Source organism: Tachypleus tridentatus, chromosome 6 (assembly GCF_004210375.1).
Source record: "Tachypleus tridentatus isolate NWPU-2018 chromosome 6, ASM421037v1, whole genome shotgun sequence".
Classification (NCBI taxonomy): Eukaryota; Metazoa; Arthropoda; class Merostomata; order Xiphosura; family Limulidae; genus Tachypleus; species Tachypleus tridentatus.
The window spans coordinates 113,790,194-113,814,097 of NC_134830.1; positions in this window are offsets into that span (position 1 = coordinate 113,790,194).

Consider the following 23,904-nt stretch of genomic DNA (forward strand, 5'->3'; position numbering starts at 1 on the left):
GATTTTGTATATTTAACCTCACTCCAGGTTTGTTTCTGTGTGATTTCTATTCTGACAAGTCTGTGTAGACACATGGTAAGAATAAAACAGCTCCATTAGTGACTTTTTGATGTACAGCTTCACTTGGACAGTGTGGTAGAGAAAAAAGCAAGAACTGAACTGGAAACATATTTGCTTTATAACAGAGCTTGTTTTGATATTCTAGGGTTAAAATTAGATACAAATCCTAACTTTGCAGACTTGTGTTTGATTATATTTGTATGTGCAAGATAAACATTTAAACAGTTAAGTAAATGCTTACAACAAAAGGAAGGTAAAAAATGGGAAAACCAAATCTACAATGTAAAAGAATGTACTTATAAACTGAAAAAAAAAAGATAAAAGTATAATGTTGCATAACCAGAATAAATGAAATCATCAGGACAAATATAAAATGAGTTTTATCTGTTGGTAGTTACTGAAAAAAACTGGGATATATCATCTATCAGCTTTAACCTCCATTTCCCAAACCTCGCATATAAGTATTAAAAATTAACATATGAAGAAAGAATAAAATGTGAGCACTTAAACTCATAAAGTACCATTTTCATATCACCTTTCACTGTATGGCAAACAGTTATGTCTCCTCTAAGAATAATAGAAATGAAAATGTACTACCACTGGGAATGGTAAATACGAAAAAACACTTATCGAAGTTGCAGTTATAAGCTCAAATTAATTGGGTACTGTAATTAGTACAGCAAAAATAAACCCATTTATGCTAGAATAAAATCCCTACTAAGTTACTGAATTTGTGTCACACCCATTCTCTATTCATAAAGTTTACTGCAACAATTAATTTCTAGATTGTTTTTCATCTTTTTACAATAACTTGTATATTCATGCAGTTAATAATATTAATACATGTAAGAAATTAGTTCTATGATATTTTTTGTTTCAATGATCTTATTAAACATTTTGTTTTAAGGATTATGAACAGTTTCATGCCTTATCAAGAAATAAGTATATTTATTTAGAATATTTTTATATTCATTAAAAAATAATTTAATAAATTTATTAAATATTTTTTCTTCAAAATTTCAAAACTAGCAGTAAAATAATGTGTTTTATCACAACTTATAGTCTAAATATTTATGAACTAAAAATGGTTATATCAGAAGAATATGTAATAATCCTGTTAGAAGGTAGAGTATATTGGAAGAAGAAATATTCTTTTATCAAAAGTATTTAAATTATATCATTATTAAATATTTTCTTTTACAGACCAAATCAATGTAGTCTGGTGCAGAAAATGAAGTATTAATAACTTATTCTACTATGCAAATATTGTTAATGAAATTATTTATTTCAGGATTATTTTCACAGTAAGACAGATGCTTTCTGCCATCTATCTGGGAACCAACCACTAAATTTTAAGCAGTACTGCCTGCAAGTTAGTTGTAAATATTTTATTGGTGGTGACATCTATTTCATGTTTAATGCTTTCAGCAGTTCCAACAGAAGCTTGTTTTACAATTTCTGTTTCCATCCTTGTGCTACTTGTAGGAAGCTAGTATTTGAGCTGTAAAGAGTTAGTTGCAAATCTTGACATGGGATGAGATAAAGTACATCTCATGTTACAAAATATGCCCTTTTTATATCTCTGCATAAAAAAAAATTCATAATGTAGTATTATATTTCTTTATATAAAACTTTCATGTTTGAAGATGAAATTTTTGTTTAAAATTGATAACTTCTTATTAATAGAGATACAGAGGAACTAAATGATAAAATACATCACATTATGTGGGTGTAGAGTAATATATGGAAGTTCTAGAAGCAAACACATCCACAGCTTTTACTAAGCTGAGTGGTTTCTTACATTAAAAATCATAACTGTTATGACTTTTATGAGAAAAATCAGTGGACTGACAATTGTTTATTTTAACATTTTGTAAAGACAAAGACTACTGTGAAACACAGTGATAAAATAATCATATATAACAAATGTCAAAGTCAACCTCCCTTTCAATAAGGTTCATCATTATAATCACTAATTTAGAAAAGTTGACCATTGGAATATTTCTAACCTGTTTGGTCACAGTGTTAATTCAGTCACATTATTTTAAATGACATTTATAAAAATAAAATTATTGTATTATTATACACAACTATGTAATTTTTGAATCAGTTACTTGCAAAAGTGCCATTTTGAATTAAAGCATAATTATAAATTTAGATTGTTTACTCACAGCAGACTCCAATTTTATGAGTTTATTTGCAAGTGAAAAACGGCTGAAGGACTGTGTAGGTCTTTATGAAATTTTTCATACGTTCACTGTTCAATAGCGAGTTCATCTTTATCGTGAAATTAAAACCAATCATTTAAAAATATGTATGAACATTGAGTAAAAACACTACAGCATAATGCTTCCAAATATTTTAATATATTCACTGCATTGTAAATAAATACATCTTGTTGTCAAAAAGAGACAGTATCAAACACCTAAATGTTTTGCACGAGTACAGATAATATACATATCAAAATTACTCAACATACTTTACTGTGTACACTGCAACAAAAAACTCCACAAAATGCATTGTATTTATATCTAAACCATGACACAGCAAAATCAGTTTTATTATAAATACTTCTACTAATTCTGCCATGTATTTTTATATTACTACTATTATATATGTGTGTATATATATAAACACACCAAAATTCATTTCGCAAATTAAGGTAACAATAGCTCATTCAAAATGCGTATTTATGTAGAAGAATGTACACAGAATTTCTTTCTAAAAAATAAATTAGACGCTGAAAAGTTACATGTCTGTAAAAAAAAAGTTCACAATCTACAAACCATGTGCGATGTTCTTGCCTTGAACTTGATGATAGTTTTGAAAGCTTTTCAGAAATCTTTCTTCTGTAGTATATGCCTGCAGTATATTAAGGCTTGACAAAGGGCATTCCCACTGGATTTGCAAGCATTGTATATAATCTATGGGAAATAGTGTTTGGTATCCACGAAATTCCTGGAACGTAACTATTGCATCGGGAACTACCTATGTGTATGTATAAAGTGAATGTAATTAATAGGTTCTTATAACATGTTGACTATAACTGCAGGAATAATTCACTAAAAATCGTAAGAATGGTAGTTTTTACTGAAAGTTAGGTGACCTGGTAAAAAGATTACATCTTCTAATTATATATCAGATAGTCCACGTAGGATGGTTTATCTCCAGTACATCATTTGCATTTTACAAGCACACCACATAAAACACAATCACAGCACTATGCTTATTCATAACTTCACATAAAACATTCTTTAAAAATAAAGTAGCATGGATAAATATAAGATTGTTAACTCGCAAGGTATCAAATGAATGTTTGACTTTAGTCTTAGGCTAGTGTGGTGAAGTATATTGGGAGATGGGTTATAGGAAGACAGTGTGTACAGGTAAAGTTAGAATAAAACTTGATTTTAGTAAACAAGTTCCAAACTTTGTTCAAGTAGGTCAGTTCATTATCTTAGCATGCAAAGACTGTGAGAAATAAAGGAGTAAACAACATGGATCTTTCCACAATGCTTTGGGATGCAAATTGAATATACTTTTCAAATAGACCACTTGTCTGTCAGTATAGGGTGTTGCCATCGTGAATAACACTCTTCAATCATAATAATAATCTTACTTCTAATATGGTTATTACTCACTATATTAGATAAATTCAGTTCCACTACTAACAAATTAATATTGTTTTATAATATCTAAGTTTTTGGTACCTCCCAAAAAACAATGTTAGTAACATATGCAAACAACTCTTTGATCTAATTTTAATACCAGGCTAAGTATCTTATCCTTAAAAATGTAAAAGAGAAAAATATGTTAAATGCAGTTTGATATTCTTTGCAAAACGAAATATAACGAATGGCTTATGGAAATCCTAATATAATGTGAAGTGATATAAAACACTGCTAATTGTCATAAAATACTACAATGTCAGAAGTCAATCAAATAACAAAAGAAAGAATGGAAAGTTGCATCATATATATAAATGTATACATTAATTACTGAAAATACTTATCCACTGAGAACAAGTGTTTTTCTTCACATAAGAAAGAATATAAAAGGTTATAAATGACAAAAGTTGCATAAGATACAACAGGTACAAGTGTAAGTGTAAACTAGATGTTGACAATCTGACATCAAGTTGACACCAAATCAGAACACTAATATATGGTGCACTTTAAAATATTCATACAGTATTAGGATCAATATATGCTTTCAAATATTCTCTTCACACAAAATAATAACAAATCCATGGTTCTGCATACATTGTACAAATTAATATACTAATACAGTAACTGATTTAGCATCCACTACATCTTGTTTTCAAATTATGCTATTTTTCCTTCATATCGATAGTAGCCACAGCTTGTTGAAACGGCAGTATAGTCTTTGATGATTGCCCCTTTAGATATAAGAACCAGTTTTTCACTTTAACACTGCAATTAAAGATCAAATTCAATTAATTTGCCAGTAAGATACCAAGCCAAATTTCAAGATATCCACCAATGTAACTGAACAGCTCTAAATCCTATATAAAGCAGAAATGATTAAGTATAAGTAAAATAAATATTCAAGACACATGACCAATGCTTCTACTCCTTGTCTGTTTTGAGTAAAATGTAAACTTATCAGATGATTGTTGTCATAGTCAGTCAGTTATTTCTGACTATTCAACAAATTAATTAAATTATTGAAACCCTAATAAAAACATTTTACATAATTTCATTATGTCCTTAACACCTGTAAAACGTTTTATAATTGAAAAGTATCGTTTGCGAAGTCATAATACTTATTATTGAAGTTAAATAGTATTTTCAGTTGTAGCCATTAATTCTACGATTGTTTATTCATTATAAAGAATATACCTGATATTTTGGATGGTATTGGTAGGTCGTAACTTCTTTGTTGTGAATAATAAGAGACACCTTTACAGCATATTCTCTGGAACAAAATGTACATATAAATTAACATTACCATTTTAGAAATCTGTGAAAGTTAGTAATGTCATTAATCACAAATCCTCCATAAATGTATTCTCTCACATGTAATAAGTATTCTAGTTAGTTATTTTTCAATTTAATGAAAACCAACATCAGTAATCAGTGAGCTAAATGAAAGACAAGTTTTCTGGAAATCTCTGCATTCAAAATAACACTCATTTTAGTGAGAATGAAATTTAAAAACTACATTTCTGAACTTTTAACAGTGAGTAAATGTTACGATAGAAAATCATTCAGTAACAAATCCAAAATGATCTATTTAGTTTGCACTTAAAACTGCAATTGACAGATGTTGTTTGACAAATGTGCACAAAATGTTCCTCCTTTGATGCTGATTTGAGTAACATGTATTTAATGATAATCTAATCATTTTAAATAAGCAATGAAAATCCTTCCATAAATAACTAAATTAGAAGTTATGATTTTTCCTATATTGAAGATGTATTCCTGACACGTACATACTTCTGATTATATACATAGCTATTCTTGGTTACTCTTTATTTGCTAATGTTTTTTCACATGCCAAAAGCCTTACTTTCACACATGTTCCTCAATCTACAGTAGAAGCACTACACACCCACATGATTCCCTCTATGCTATTCTACCTTTATATCACTTTGATTTTTAGGCAGAAACTGAAAAACAGATTTAGAGCATGGAAAGAGATAGCAGAAGTATTTATCAAAAATTCATTTTCAGTACAGGAAAAGCATAACTTCTGACAAGGTACTTTACTGCTACTCACATACATAGTTAGAATCCTACAATGAACAGGTGTAATGATGAGAGTAAGGAAGAAACTAGAAGTATCCTTTAAACTATCCAAAAAGCTAACTAATATGAAACATGAGGGACTGCATCATTTCTGTTCCAAGCATACTTTTCATGCAAATGTGGAAAAATTGTGGTAGATTTTGGTGGAAATTTGTGAGGACCACATTTGAATGGGAGAGAACACAGGTTGGATGGTGGTCTGAAATACAACATAAAATAATTTCAATCTACCTTACAAACATAAGGTTAGTAAATTAATGGATCTACTCCAAGGTTTAGAGTGGCTGGGGTATCATGGACCTTATATGGCAATCCAACAGTATTCAAAAATCAAATGCTGGGAATTGACATCCATGCAAAGGTAGGACATATATAATACTCTTCGTAAGTCAAATACACTCCAAAACTAAACCACTGGAAATGCTGAAGATGCTGGAGCAGGAAAACGAATCGTACCATCTTCAGTATCCACCACCCCAGTATCTTGGAACTGGGAAATTGTAAGAACTCTTAATCCACTAGAAGAAGTTTGTAGGTTGAGAAACATGCAGTGGACAGTTCAGAAGAATGTTCACACTAGAGACACTGCAACAAGGGACCACGAAACCCTATTCTGAAAAGCAAATCAAACCTGGTTTAGTAAATCTAAGGAATGGCAGTGATCCCCTTCAGCTTTACCTGAAAATTCCATGAGTTAGTAGAGTTCAGGAAAGGCAATATTTAATAAGCAAATATATAATGAGACGTAATCAATAAGCAATGTTTTGGAACATCACGTCTCTAGTTTATGTGACTGTAATGAGCAATGTGCATTTTGTGGTTATGGAAATTTTGAAATGCTAAGTCAACATGGCCATACAGTATAGGGTTTGATCATACAATTATAAGAGAGTGAAGTATAGCTGAATAGACAACATTTGCCACAGAGCGGGATTCTAGTTGAAACATGGGACAGGCCCTGAAATAATATACATAACAAAAGAAAGAAAACTTACCCAGTTACAGTTGCACTGAAGTCTGAAGAATAGCAACAGATGGAAGATGATAACCTGACAAAGAAAAACCAATATGATACAGATAGTGAGAAATGTAAGTATGGTAAATAGAAGAATTTTTTTCCAAAGGGTGATTTATGAAAAAAGTAAGGTGTCTAATCTGATAGTAAGTCACCTGAAATGACCTGTGGGAAGAAGCAAAGGAACAATAAGTCAACCAGATTGAAAGCTGAAAACAATTTCTAAGTGTGAAAGGAGTGAGATCATAAATAGAGGAGAAATGCCAAGGAATGAAACGGTGAGAATAATTATTATTGAAGGAAACCATGCAGGCAGTATAACAGAGAAGAGCACGAATGAGACATATATGTCTATCTGGATCAGAATGGCTAATAAGAAATGGAAAAATGGGAAATTGGTGGGAAAGAGGAGTTTATCTCCTGTGCTGTCAAAGTTTTAATAAGGAAAGATTGATCTGGTCAAAGGAGAGTATAAGTATAATGGCACAGATTTTGCAAAATACTGAGGGGCAAACAAATCTAACTGAAGGTGTATACAGGCCAAAAGGAGAAGGAACTATGCCTTAATTGTTAAATGAGACATGGAACAAGATGACAAAGGTTCAAATGGAGGTAAAGTAAGGCAAAAAAAGATCTATAATAAGGTTGAAAGTAGCTGGTATATGACAAACAAGAAGATAAATACTGTATACATAAGTACAAAAAAGGAGAATGAGAACAAGTGTTGCTGTAAAATTGATGAAGTAATGAGAAATGTGAGAGGAAGATGAGGACAAGTCCCTGAGATAAAATCGGAAGAACCAAGAGATCCCTGATGAAATCTTACCAAAAAGGAACAAACTGAGATAAACAAGCCTGAACCCAGAGGGCAGTAACCAATACGGTCAGCAGTGTCACAAGAATTACTGAATGAAACACTGATTCCCTGGATGAAGGACATGTAAATTATGGGAAGGATTACGAAGGAAAATGGAAATATGAGATCGTTGAGGCTCAGAGCAAGATAAACTATCAACTGAAGATGAAAGAGCCATTTGTTGTCTCACTGATTACATTCTGGATTCCAAAGTTGCTGGAAGATCTCCAAATACCTACCTATGGGGAAAATGGGACACGTGTATGTTCATAAGATAAGTAGGTGACAAAGGATTTTGGGACAATACAGCATCTCTCCTCAAAAGATTCAAACAACAGAGGAACCACATGTGCAGACAAAGAGCCAAAGTTGACAAACATTCTAATATGAATGTAATTAGAGCAAATGCATTCCATGAAAACCCTTCAGGGTATTAGTGGATTGCCTCAGAGATAAGGTGGTAAATAGTTTTGGATAGATATGAGGGTAAGATGAAGGCAAGAAAAAATTGGATATGGGATAAATAAATACGATAACTTAAGAAAAATGGGAAACATCACAAAGGAGGTTGGTTCAAATCACTGTTAATCTCTTAAAATATTTTATGATAATTGATAGTTGAGGTTTTCCTATCCAAACCTTTCTAAATGTGTTAGTAGAAGGTATGAAAAGTATGAATGAATATGTAATTAACGAATAAGTTCAGTGTATGGGTAAAAATATAAATACATTCCACTTTAGAATAACTTACAAATTAGTATTACTGGATTATAAATAGCAAACATTATATGAATAAATCAGTAAGAAAATCCAAAAAGACTTGATGCGAGCACAAACTAAATATCCAAACATGACCACTGCAAAACAAGAAATGAAAGTTAGGTAGAACAGTACACTTCCTCTACGAAAAAAGTCTCAGGAATCAGGTGGGTGCATGACTCTTTGCTTTGTGAAGGTTTGTTGTATGATAGTTTGCATCTGAAAGTCAGACAAACCATGTCATTTGAGGGGTGTGTGGAAAAAATAGGTTTGTGGCATGCAAAGAAATTTTGCAAACAGAGAGCAACAACACTGAAAAAGAATAACTGGATGTGAAAAGAAGTAAGGCACTTAGTATGAAGTAATATTTAGTTGTAATAATCATAACATAAACACATCAAGACAAAATCTTTAGCATTACACATGAATGTACAAACAATATATAAATTTTAATCACAAGCACAAAACACACTGTTACACAGCTGAGTTATAATATAAAAACTGTGAGTAATATTTAGTTCATAAAGAAAACTAGTATTTACTATCATATAACATTCATATAACTGTACTGTCATGTATTTGTTACATAAAATAAATAAAACATTACTTTTGAAGTAATGGGAAATTTTGTAGTAGTATAGAAAACAAACACGTAACTTAACTGTTCCAAAGAAAGTGCTTTCTTTAAAACATGTTTGTATAATACCATTGCTGTATGCTGAAATATAAAATCATATTTAATTATAACCACATTTCTTTCTTATTTTATGCAGGTACATTAATATTAATTCAAAATGACTGACTGATTAAGAACACAAATTATACAGAGTTTAAACTGGAAATTTTTAAGCAGTGGAACTTGCTTTTCTGATCCACTTAGACATTTCATTTTGTTTTTTCAATTCTGGAACGACTCTTGTCTGCAAAACTTCGATGTACTGTGGTCCTCGCATTATACCTTTTACGATATCTAAGCCTCCGAAGCCATAGTAGCTGATAAAGTCCCAAAACATCTTCTTCAAGGGATGTTTTACGAACTGATTGATGTGAGATTTTCAAAGTTTCTTACCTGGAGATCTGCGAACATGCAGACTTCTTTGACCCTGTACAAAGAAATGAGTCTCGTCACTGAATAATACCTTCCTCGTTGTTCTTGCGTTAAGTTCTTGTAATTCAGACCCTATTGATACCGTTTTTTCTTCATTGAGTTGGTAAGAAGTTGATTTTTGACTGGTCTCCTTGCCCTTATAACGCAAGTTCGTCATATATCCCAAAAATAGATCGACCGTACTGCAAAACACAGGTAATAACGCCGTCTGTGTGAAAAAATGACTATTAAAGGAAATCAGCGCGTCCAGCGAGCCAACACCGGCCGCCATGCTGAAAATATTGTAAAATGACCATTTCTTTCATTTAATTTGCACAAGGGCGTAGTTTCAAAGAACATACTGTTAGGAAGTGTAGACAAAATCATGTAAGGAACAAGAACTCATCTCAAAGGATATCAGAAGGTGAGAAATATTATACACATGCAAAATATGGTTATGACAACCAGAGGCGTAGATTTTTTACACCAGATGGAGGGATGGTTTTTGCAACCACTTATGTGGACTGTTCAATTTCCAAATTGGTAATCTCTGATTACGTAAACCTGAAAACTGTTAACATGCAGTCACAGAGTAATCTTGTTGCCACGATACTTCAAGGTTTCCATGTAGGTTTGTATAAGTGAGGTGTTGTGAACAGTTTTCAAAATGTTAATAGAATAAAGACAAATGTGTCACAAATTAACTGCCACATGAATTTATTCCTCCACACTGCACAGTATAAAAGACGGCCATTATACTTGACAAGGTTACTAATAACTTTCATTGCATGAATTACGTTTTCAAATATTAATAAAATTAGTAATTACCCTTGATAAGTTTATATCTACTAAAAACTGTTCATGTTGTTTGATAAAAATAATTAAAATGTCTTTGCGAACTCTTGAAAATTACACATCAGTACAATGTAGCACGTAATTATTCATACTTTTCATTGAAGTAAGATTCATTTAGTCCTCTAGTCTACATGTTCCCAAAACGTAGATCTCCTTTGTGATTATCTGTTTATGAATTCTTTCATCAATTCTTTTATATTTATCTTGTCGACCTCATCTTTGTGAGTGTGACAAACTGCCACATGATTGAGGCGGCACTGAGACATAGTTTACCTTAACCATGTCTTCAACCATCTTAATGCAGAAAAGCTGCGTTCAGATTCGCAGCTGGATACTGGACATACGAGCAAAATTTTCATGAGAAGAAACACTTCACTAAACATCTGCTGGCTTGTTTCATAGATTTTACAGTAAGCATTCTTCGCACCTTTCAGAGATACTGCTTTCGTTGTTCCTTTGAACATGAGCAACTGAAGCTCGAGCCGTTGTGCAGAGATTTCTGGATAGAAGTTTATAACCGAGTTGTCAATCTTGCCAGATGTGATCATGTTCTTAAGTGCCAGATATTGCCTCAAGTTATTGTTGTCTGCATTGAATCTAGTGGTCAGATGTTCTATGACTGTGTCCACAAATTCAAAATATTGGCTTCTGTAGTAATTTCTAGCTGTTGCAGAATGGTGTGCTGAGCCATCACCTGTGACCATTCTGGGGGTCTGCGAATGCGTGGTAATTCAATAGGCTCCTGGTCCAGGGAAGTTACCTTTTTCTCAGCTTAATCAAATATCTTGTCGTAATTTTCCTCGTTTGCAATACCCACAATTGCTCAACTGTCATTGCAGATGCTTCAATCATGAAGCTGTCGCTGATTTTGCTTAGAATACACGGTTTAGTTCCTCCAATGCAGCTAATGGATGCTAAGCCATCAACAATCCTAAAAGTGTCTTTTCTTTGTCAATCTGTCCAGCAGACCTCGTGCTTTCACTGCTACATCTGATTTTTCATTTGTAATTCAGACAAAGAATCAGCGATGTCACTATAGCGAGCATTAGCACATGTTATTACAGAGAGGCGGCACAACCAGCTTGTTGGACACAGTGGGCGGATGTATTTAACTGGGCCATTGTGGCTGTCTAACGATACAATATTTTCAAAGATTGTCTTGAATTTGCCTGACCTCTGAAGCAAGACACCAAGTTCATGTACCCATTGGTTAGAATCTCGAACACATTCACAAGCTTCAACTGCATGTTGCATTATTAAATTACCCTTGTGTGGTCCGCAGTGAAAAAACAAAGCTGACGGTTGCTTCTCTTTTATTTTTGCCTGGCATCCACTGCACGCTCATGTTAACAGCTCCATCACAAGTTTGTGCTCTTAATCCTGACAGTGGTAAATTGAGTCTAGTGAGTACATCAAGTATAGTCGAGGATATTGTTTCACCTGTTGTATTGGAAACACTGTATAAACCAAGAAATGTCTCATGGACGTCAAGGTTCTCATCTACGTATCGTACACATATTGCTTCCTGTTCGGCACCTGTAACATCTTGAGTGCCATCAACCATTAATGCAAAGATTTTACTTTGCTGCACTTCGTGTGCTATGTTCCTCAATATTTGATAGCTGAACATCTCCATTATTTCACTCTGAGCCCAGAGTGATGTGAATGTGGTTTTTTCTTTGACAAGTAGGCCGTTAACTCAGGATCTTCCTCTTCCAGGAGCTTCATTAACTGCATGAAGTTCTCCTCCGTATCCGTGTGTCCACGTAATGCTAAACCTTGACGCAGTAAAAAACGTAAACTTCTGAATATTTTGGCTAGACTTCTTTTGCATTCTTCCTGCTGCTTCTTTTTTCCATCATGTAGCTGGACAGTCACTGGAGTTACATCAAGTGAACTTTCTGGAGATATAGCAAATCTGTGCTGAGAGGAAGATTGGTGTTCGTTGAATTTCTGTTTTGCTTTTTTCCAGTTGCAAAAACCGGTGGATATGAAGGTATACTCCACTGGCCTCTCCAATTTTCCTGTAAAAAGGCCTCTATTTTCCGCCTTGGCACAATGAAGGCATATGACTTTTTGAGTCTGATTGTCGAAGTGCAGCCATGGAAACTGATCAAACCACTTGCCCTGGAAGATGATATTTTGAGATTTTGCTTTCTGTCGTGGTATTAGTTGTGCATCTGGATGATATGGCTTTCCACACTGTATCAGTGGAGTGTCAGATTTTTCATTACTGCACAAAGTTGTTTCACAACTATCTGGTGGTTTATGATGTGCAATAGTTGCACAAGCATTTTTAGACTCGTCTTCTGATGAACATGGTGTTTCCTCTGTATGGCAAGTTTCTATTCCTTTGCTTGAGGTTGTTGGATTATCTGCATCTGCATTGTCACTTGTAATACTAGTAATTGGCTTGCAGAACTGTCTAATATTGGAAAGTTTTAGACGCTTGCTTGTCATAATTGGAATCTGTTTCCCAGAAAACTCAACAGTCTTTATTGAAAAACTCTAACGTACAACGAACGAAGATAGAACAGAATGGAAGTAGGACTGAACTGTACAATGCGAATATAACAAGTTATCCTTACTGTAAGAAGATTCTCTATAACTCATGATATGTGATAACTGTCACTGAAAAAGAGCACATGTTTGGAACTTACTTTGTGAAGAGACATTGAAGAAAATTTAATATAGCTTCAAACAGTTTCACAGTCTATGAACAGGAAGTCTTTGTACTCTACAAAACAATTATTATACTAGAAAATGAAGTTCATGTGATAAAAGGGAGGATCATTGTTGTATCATCAATAAGTAAAATGTTAAAATTATGGCTTTTTAGAAGTAAATCTTCACTTAATGTCTGAAATGAGTAGAACCAAACATTATAGAATATTCAGAGGGATTCACAGTAGTATGAGCTCACATGAGTTTCAAGAATAAAGACGTCATATTCAAATTTATCAAAAACAGACTAAAATAAAACAGTAATAAAATGAAATATCACCATGATATTAGTAAGATAGGTTTCCATTAAGGTGATATGACATGCCCATAAAACCTCTGTTACAAGAAAGAAAAACTAAGCAGGTGTTTGGGAAACACATATATATTATACCAAACATTTCAATGATGTAGTTTACATGATCCAAAAAATTAACCACAGTGTTTATTTTTAGAAGTACATTGGTGAGCAACTATCAAGATAAATCTGCAACTGGAACAGTTAATCTGATGACGATAGCAGAATACGAAAAGTTCCTGTTGAGACCACTTTCAGAGGATCACCAAGGATAGTGCTTTCACAAAATGGACTAAACTATTTACCTAGTAAGAAATCTACTAGTAACAGAGCAATAAGTGAGGAAAAGGGGTAAGAAGCCATGACATCTGCATACCATAATCTTCAGAAAAGCAACCCATCAAAAAGACCTTATGGATGAATAGTTTGGTGAAATGTTTTACTTTTTGTATTAGGATTGACCAAGAATCTCTCATTGTTTACAATGTCTGCATTTAGATTACTCTTTATTAAAGGGACCCACTAATCATAACAATGACTATATGACAATAATTAGAATTTTAATGAATTTCAGAAATTGAGAAACTTTGTGAAATATACAGAAACATGAATACATTTTCAGTAATGAGTAGTGAGTAATGAATAAAAGTTACTGAATAATGAATGAAAATTTAATAAGTACGTTATAAATTAAAATTCAATAAATTCATAAGTAACTGATTTAGCTGTGTTTGTAGTCAGTGTTATAACATTTATTCTGATACAACACCTTATGAAGATCACTGCAAATGCAAGATAAACTTCTACTTTTCTTCTTTGGAATGATATATAACAAATATATTTCATACAAATTAAAATATTAGTTTTATTAAGATTGTTTATTTGTTTTGAATTTTGCACAAAGCTGCTCGAGGTCTATCTGCTCTAAAAGTCTTTAATTTTGCAATGTAAGACTAGAGAGAAGGCACCTAGTCATCACCATCTACCGCCAAGTCTTGGGCTACTCTTTTACTAACGAATAGTGGAATTGACCATCACATTATAACGCCCCCACGGCTGAAAGGGCGAGCATGTTTGACGCAACGGGGATGCAAACCCACGACCCTCGGATTACGAGTCAAACGCCTTAACACGCATGACCATGCTGCACCATTTCCTTAAGAAACACAAAATATCTCCCATTATAATAATGTTCATGAAAGCATACAGCTATAAAATAAGTTAAACAAGATCCATCTCTATACAAGGAAAAATAATTCATACTATTTATTCTGCAAAGTTCATTTAACTTTTTTAAAGATTTATAAAAATCAAATACGTTTATTGAAATTACTATTTAACTTAGTTGTTGATACAACTGTATTACTTTGTTGTCCGTATACATTATGGATATACAATGCATAAAGATAAACCAACATTCAGAAATACTTGTTTAATTAAAGTGTGGACTGATTAAAACTACAAAACCACCTCCTTTTTCCCTAGAATGTTGACAGCGACAAACTAATCCAGGAAACTCGTATGAATAAGGATAATCATCATACATGCAATCACACATATTCAAAGTTAAGTTGGCTAAACACTCTTGGAAACAGGTCTAGAACATAAAAAAAAGTTATGACAGAAAGGAAATTACACACAAGACATGACAAGCTACAGAAAATAAATGTTACAAAATGATTATTTTTAAAATAGCTCAATGTAGTAATTTTCATCTTCTTTCAACATAAAAGGTTAGATTAGAATTTTGTGTAAAGCTACATGGGAACTATTGATACAGCTGTCCCTAATTTAGCAGTGACAGACTGGAGGAAATATACCTAGTTAATACCACCAACTGCCAACTCTTGACTTAATTTTTTTACCAACTAATACTAAAACTGGTCATCGTATTATGATAACCTGCGGCTGAAAGGTCAATCACTTTTAATGATAGTGATTCAAACCTGTGACTCTCAAATTGCAAGTCAAACACTCTAACCACCAGGCCTAAAAGTATTTGATTCAGCTGTAATCAAATATTACCTCTACAATGCACATTAACTTTAAAGTAATAACCAGATGGAATTCAGACAGTTTAAAGTGTAAAATAAATATAATGTCTAAATGTTTACAACAACAGTAATAATATTTAACTTCTTAGTATTGATTAAGTACTTACTGTAAATTTGTGGTGATGAAATATAAATAAATACAAATATTACTAATTAGTTAATTTTTTATCACTTCACACTTACTAAGTAGTTCATATTCTCCATTTTGGCTGCTGATCTACAACAGTTTTCAGGAAAGGGCCAAGTATACTGGTAGTGCCACAATATAGTTCTGGGTTGCCTTGTTAGACAGGCCAGTCTGCCCCATTAGGGCTTGAATCAACTATCAATTTAATGTTAACTGTCTATTATCATTTAGATGAGTGGAGAAGGCTCCTTTTATCTTCTTTCTCACACATGGTTTTAACCTATTACTTTAGTACTGTTTCAACTTATTGTGCAGTCTTCTCTGGCATGACAGTCTATTACTGATATAACAGTTTATAACACTTGTATGCTTGCTACAGAATTCTAACTAATACTTGTATTTTGTTCCTTCATTGTATTAAAATCTACATTCACAAGAGATGTTTAGTAAGATCTTTTACCTCTCCATTAGGTGTTTATTGAGAGTTTTAATATCTAAAAAGAATTTACTGCATATATTATTTCTGAGCACTGCTCTGACTTTAGGCTCTCATAAAAATCTATTGTATATAAGAATATAACTGCCTGTAATTTTCTTCCTGATTATTTTTTATGTTTATCACTTTATTTTATCGAGTGTTCAGGGTGCCCATAAGTAGGGTTGTAGTGATACATTTTTCTTCCTTTTTTCTTAGTATCTTCTGTGTTATGTTTTCGTTCTTTCGAAGTTTATGCAATTTATAAGCTTTGTTTTTACACTGATGGAATGATTTAATTTATGCTTAAGATATTTAACAGCATCTGTTGGTTTTCTTTAAACTCCTGTGATATATGAGTCATGGCCTTAGTTACCATCATGTCAAGAAATGGGAGTTTATTATCTTTCTCTCTTTCCCTTGTCCAGTGTATTTTGAGATATTATTTAGAGTGGAAGGTTTAGAATATCAAAAGTTCTACAAAGGTTAGTCTATGGAATTTTTTGCAAACTCATTAAGATCTATCTACTTTTAAAGTGGCAGATTAGAGGAAGTGCAGCAAGTCATCATGCTTCACTGCCAGCTCTTGGATATTATCATTTAAGTGGGTGCAGGAGGCTATTTTTTTTCCTTTTTCTTATATATGGTTTTAACCTATTATTTTAGTGTTGTTTAAAGTTATCATACAGTCGCCTTTGGAATTATAATCCCTTCACCACATACACATACAGCTGAAAAGACAAGCATGTTAAATGATAGGTTTCTATCCAAAAAAAGCTACCAAATTGTGCATCAAGTGCCTTAACCAATAGGCCATGCCAAGCTCTATTCTTCAAAGCTGTAACATTATCTATCATTGTACAGTTTTGTGTATTATTTAGTAAATATAATGACTTGACCAGTTCTTGTAACAATAATGAATTTTCTTTGCTGCAGGTTGCATATAATAATAGGCCAAACTTCAAAACCAGCTTTTAAAAATAAATTCTTAAACTAATAATATGCCTAACTTTAATTTACTTAAAATTCCTCTTCACTAACTTAGTTTATGCCTAACTTACTTGCAATATTCACTAACTAACTGTTCGATAGCAATCACACTCTTTAATTCACTGTCTAGTATAATGATTAATTAACTCAGTTTCATATTTATAGACAGTCTAGTTTTACCTTTGCTTCATTATTCTTCTGGATTCTAGAGAGGCCTAAACATTCATGAAAGTGTCTAGATGTTGTATAATTTTAATGATGAAAAGGCTTTCACCACAGAAAAAAGGTAAGGTCTTACAATTCCTGCTACAAGAGTTAAGTAGGTGTCATGAATGGCATTATGTTTTACTAAAACAAAAATCAATGATCTGGTTTACAGAATCTAGAAACATAGGCAATCCAAGCTGAAGATCATAACACATGACTGTCTCTAAAAGTACATAGGTGGGATAATGGCTAACAGAATAACTTCAGACAAAGATCTACAAGCTGTAGCATTCTGTCACGACCACTTCCAGAGGATTAACATGGGCAGTTTTGTCAAACGGTACATACACTCAACCATCTACTGAGAGAGATCACTCTCACTGACAATAACAGAAACAAAAAGTCATTGCATCCAAATACATAACCTTCTAAAAAGAAACCCAAAACTTAAAATTTATTTCCTGTAGACACCTCTATACACAGAGCTATTTTCCTCTTGAAGTCACATTATCTGCCTAAAAGACTTGTATGCCAAACATCCTCTTGAAAACTCCCACCAAACATTCATGTGGAACCACATGATCTATGCTACTCCATTACGATGCTTCATACAGCCAAACCCTTTATGAAAAAGAGTGTAAATCTCTAACTTGAAAAAGTCCTCATTCACTGATGAAGGAATAAAAAAAGATGTTCCAGGAAGTGGACAGAATAGGAGGGAACGTGTAAAAATATAACTGTTGAAAATACATTTTTAATTAAGAAAGAAGTTAACTTCTGAAATGATTACTCACGCTCATACACAGAGAACTAAAATCCCACTATGAAACAGAAGAAGGATCAGTGCAAGAATTATCCAAGTAAGCTTCCTTTCGAAAATATCTGAAAGAAGTCTATGTAGTATTATGTGCAACGGCAGAGGATCTACAGGAGCACACCTCTTGGAGAACACATTTTGCTTCACCCAGGTACTCTTAATCTCTGTATAAGAAGAGAAGAGGCAAAAGGCCTGAAAAGGGTCAATAGGACAGGTGTAAAAGGTACATGCTTATCAAAGTATTCACAAACACAAAGACTTCAGACAACCAATGACAAAAATGAAGTTGGGTTTATTCAGACTCCGTCATGTACATACTCCTCCTCAACCTTAAGTTTCTATACATCAAAATCAGCCCTCAAATGATACATCTATGGGTTTTTTGTTTGCTGTCAGAGTTTGGTGAGTTAGGAATACATTGCAGTTGTAACCTGTTCAATATCATTTACTCAACCATCTGAAACTAAGGGTTTATGCCCTTGTGGGAGTAGAAAACATGAGAGATAAATACATATAAAAAAACATGTCACAGCATTGCAGAAATTTCCACTTGGAGCTTGAGATGTATCAATATTATGTGGGGTGACTGCAAAATGTTAGAGAAACACTCTTATTTCACTTTTCATCATAGCTGGACACCTTGTTCTCTTAGGTTTTGATCAATGAGGATTCTCTGTGAGCCATCACTCCAGTGGTTGGGTGCTCCTAGTCATATGTGACAAGGGTTTCCTATGTCACACTGAAAGAAGAGAGAGGAAGGAACTTAAATTGTGTAGGGAAAACCTATTTAAATGTTCACTTTAAAAATTAAGTAATAATGACTAGACATCAACAGTTTGGGGTATGTAAAAGAAGTTGTTGAAAGTTAAGCACAAAGTTGCACAATGGGCTATCTGTGCTCTGCCCACCAAGGGTATCAAAACCTGGTTTCTGGCAGTGTAATCAACAAGCATACTGTTGTGCCATTCAGGTGCTGTTAAGGAGTAATCAACTATGTCTGACATACATAACCTTCTGTGTACATTTGAAGGATTGACTAACTCTGTCTAAAGTTTATCTTCAATTTTGTTTGTTTGTTTTTGAAATTCGCACAAAGCTACTCGAGGGCTATCTGTGCTAGCCATCCCTAATTTTGCAGTGTAAGAGTCAAACGCTTTAACACGCTTGGCCATGCTGGACCAATTATCTTCAATATGAACATATTAAGGAGTAATGAATTATTGCAAAATAATAGTTTTTTTTTTCATAGAAATGTTGAGGAATAAAAACTAGAACAAACCATTAACATTGATGTGTATATAGCAAGAAATACTTAACTAAGACTAAGCATTACCTTCAATGTGCACAAGTGAAGCAGTAATAAACTAAATTTAAGAATTATCTTTTCTGTAACATGCTAAGGAGTAATCAACCAGAACAAAATATTAACACCTGTGTGTTACATGTTCAAAAGCAACTAACTGTAAGTAGAAATTAATGCCTCAAATTACTTATTAAAAAGTATGTTAATGTAACCAAACATCAACATCTTTATTGTGATGGAGTGAAGAACTATGACTTATATATACTATGAGCTACATCTTAAGGAGTAACTAACTTAGAATTATACATTATATATTATGTACTATGTTGTACAAGTTAAGTAGCATAAAAAAGTGGGAGGGGAGTCAGACTCAAAGAAAATGCCAAATACACAATTTGATATGGTATTGTGACCTGTGTGTTCATCAAATCATTTAAGTCATGTGATAGGATGATTAGTTTGTCACAGTTCAAAGAGCAATGAAACTAATTTTATGTATAAACAAGTGTATACTGTTACAAGTTAGAGTATGAAAACCCTGATGGTTATTTTGTGACCCTTATCTCAGTCACACCAACAGAGAATATAGTGAAAAGATTAATTCGCTCTATCAATATATTACTTTGTCTCATTGCTGCCTCTCTTTTAAATGACATTTTGGGAGAAAATTCAGTTTCTCTCCCCAGACCCTTGCCACTATAAATACTTGTTGCAACATCTGTTGAATTTTTCCCTTCTGAGAAGCTTACAGTCTACTAAAAGGTTTCTGGAAGATCTGGAGCCCTCCTGAAAGAAAGTGTTATGGCTTCATTTCAAGAGGGATAAAAACATTATAACAATTAACTTATGTTGAAGTTCATATTTTTTGAAAGATGTCGTAAACAGGAGCTTTAGACTAAAGCCTGGTGGGAGTAAACACTTCTCCCAAAGAATACCAGTAAAATAAATTGTTATGAACATGGGAAGGATGGCCATTACAGTTGAGGCGTGAGGAGTAAAAGGCTGTTAAGAAGCGTATACCACAAAAAATGGGTCTATAAGCCAAAACAAACTGTAAAGCTTTACAATATGTTGATTGACATTGGTCTTTTACAACCACAAGTGTTTTGCCTAATTTGGTGATTCCAGGAGGAAACTTTCCTTCAGAGGTAAAGAAATAAAATGAGCTAATGCAAATAGATATGGACATAAGGTTCTAGAAGAGGAAAGTTGGAAGTTACCCTTACTGTGAAAAGCTTCTCTAGTAACTGGCTTCAAAGTGATATGGATGTGAAGCTATGGTAGCTAGAAATCATATGACAAGGAAATCCATGTACACCACATAACAATTATTACAGTAGAGGATGAACTTCCAATGACAACATGTACAGTTGTTACTGTATCACCAAAAACTGAAATACTCAAATCAGGAGTAATTAGGAATAAATCTTCACCTAAGGATTGGAATGTAGTGCAACCAAACACTCCAGTATGTCCTGCAATATTAATGGATGTAAGAGCTCTCATGGATCAGAAGAAATAATTTTTATAATTCGACATATTTGTGCAATAAGTAGACCTTTCATATGCAAGACAAGTCTACATGGAACATAATGTTGGATAAACACAACTGTTTCAGTTTTATGCAAGTATGACATTTTAGATAGTTTATATGGTGCATGTGCAGGGATGGATACAGAGGGGGGTGGAGGGATGCATCCCCCCACTGGCCATACCAAAATTGTGTAGGTTAATGAAAAATCAGAAATATAAAGTACTGATCATCTCAATTAGAATATTTTTGATTACGTAGACCACTGAGTAGGATATTTTAAAACAAAATTAATAAATGAGAGTTCATAGTCATATATGTTTCTTTTCTTTGTTTCTAAATTAATTCCATGAAATTTATGTTGCAGTAACAAGGAAAAGTTTACTTGGGGTCGGGTTTAAGTCACTGTTACTTAGTCGAACATACCCCCCCCCCACCAAAAATCCTGTAGCCACCCCTGTGCATGTGTCATACTTAGTTACCTTTAGAAGTTAAGTCTGTTTACATAACTGTTTATGAATCTTACACTGGGATTGTTATGAATTAGCAACTGTTTACACTAATAATATTATTGTATCATGTTGGTAAAAACTTTCCAAGTTTCTCTTTGATTCAACTAAGTACTATTACATCAAAATATCTAGTATTGCAGGAAATGTTCTAGTCTTCTGTTTGCTTATTATTATCTGACAAAATCATTATTTTATTCTACCGTAAATTACTTATTATTTATGTGGAATTAACTATTGCAATTTTCATGGTACTTGTGCTTCTATGAATGACAGTTTCAATGAAATAAAAAGCCTTTATGAGTGATAATGATAAATGAAACCCATATCGATATACATACAACCCAATATTATTTATTACTGTAATACATTTGTGAGGAATAGCATTGTGTATATGACTTGCAAGAGTCAATTACAAAATAGTAAGTCTTTAAACATACAACAATCATTGGTAACATACAAATGACCATCATTTGAAGCCTGCTTTCATAAAATTTGACTGTATCAGTTCATGTTGTTTCTAATTACTTCATGACTTTTAACAAGTCAATGTTTGTGGTTTACTTTCAAAATAATCATTCAACTGTAAATGGCCACATGCTTTTTTTCTCTACGTGTGCTGTCTCCCAAGAAAAACATAACCTTGAAGCACTTGCCATAACACATACAAACGAGTTCATTGCTTTCAATGGGTGGATAACCAACATATCAGAGATACAGAATGGTGTATATAAATGTTTTCACAATTTTTGTAATGCAAAATTTCTGTTTTATGTGTAAGTTAAAACTTGTGAAACAAGTTTCAATGTAAAAAGCATGAAAGCTAATTCCCAAGAAAATTAAATAAAGAACAGTATTTCTTGTCTGTGTGATCATGAGTTCAGTTATAAAGTGTGTATAGTGACAATTTTTGAAGTGAAATTTTCACAAATTGTACTGCAGTAGCAGGGTAAAGAAGAGACATCAAAATAGGAATGTCACAAACAATAAGTTTAAAGGAGTGTGAAATTGATGTTACATAATTAGGAATGAAGTACAGAATGAAATGTTTTGTTCCCTTTTAACCAATTAATTCCCAGTGTCCCATATATGGGAGTTGTAACGTCATGTGTTGCCACAACTTGGTTGTGATTTGGTCACGTTATACCATAACGCTGTCTAAACGTTGCGAAAACATCAGATTGCAACGTCACTTCCTGACGAATGATGGACATTGCTATGTAACGTTGTCACAACGTCGTAATTGGTCACATTTTTCTATTACGTTGTCTACACGTTATGAAAACGCCAAAATGCAGTCACTTCATAGCGAATAATCAACGTTGTTAGGTAACATTGTGTAAACGTTGTGAAATGTAACATTATATGCTGTAAATCAGTAATCAGAACGCACATTACACGGATACTTCACTGAACAAAGCCGGTAAACTGTCTATTATTTGATCTAATTTTCGGAATGCTACCATGGCATCAGCGCCCTGTCTTTCGGGAGTAACCGAACGGCTATAACAGATAATTGAAATAGGAGTTTAAATGACTTTACCAGACCCCCGCAAGTCTGGTAAAGCTGGAAACGAAGCCGAGGAAATCTGACTAAAGTATCTAAGCGAAGCCAAGAAAATCTAACACTGGACTAGACTGTGAATAGCAGATACGAGTCCGGGCTTTTCGAGCCTTTTCGGCATTGATCTTAAAATTAATTGAAACGAGTGATCGCACAACCAAACCAACGGCTGATTTGGAATCTGACTAACCAAGAGACCAGGTCGCATCCGAAGTGGTGGATGAATGGCACTCGTTTGGAATAATTTTTATCAGAAATTCGTAGATAGGTGCATCTCAGGTGCGTAGCTATTTTTGTAACAAGAATGATTTAGATGAGAGCAAAATTGCTCTAGATTTTAGGATAAGATTTTTGGATGCACCGTTATATGCCCAAGGTGAAAATTTTTGGTATTAAATCTATAATTCGTTTATTCGTTGCAATGTTCATGTATCGGTCATATCATTTCAAAAATACTCATAACGACTTCGCTGTTAATGATAAATGTAATGGGGATTTGGGTTTAAATAGATTTAATCTTTCCAATTTCTCTTACATTCTCCTGATTTCCTTTATCTATTAACTATTGATCGATCGTTTGATCTACCCACGCTGTTCACCCTAGCTGTTACCCCTAGCGCCCTAGCTAGCTTTTATCCCACCCAACTTCGGACCAAAGCGAAAGCGTAAACTCTTTCGTCAATAACTATTCTATTACTCATGGAATTAAAAGCAGACAAATGCGTAACAGTACAGTGATGTGCCAGGAAACATGATTCGATATAATGTAATATTATAATTTCTTATACAGGAGACAAGAAATTACGGAATCCTAATTTTAACAATGAGATATAAAATACTATAATTGCAGTGCTCAAAAAAGCTTCCCAGGATTTTATTCGTACGACAACGGTAAAAAATATCCG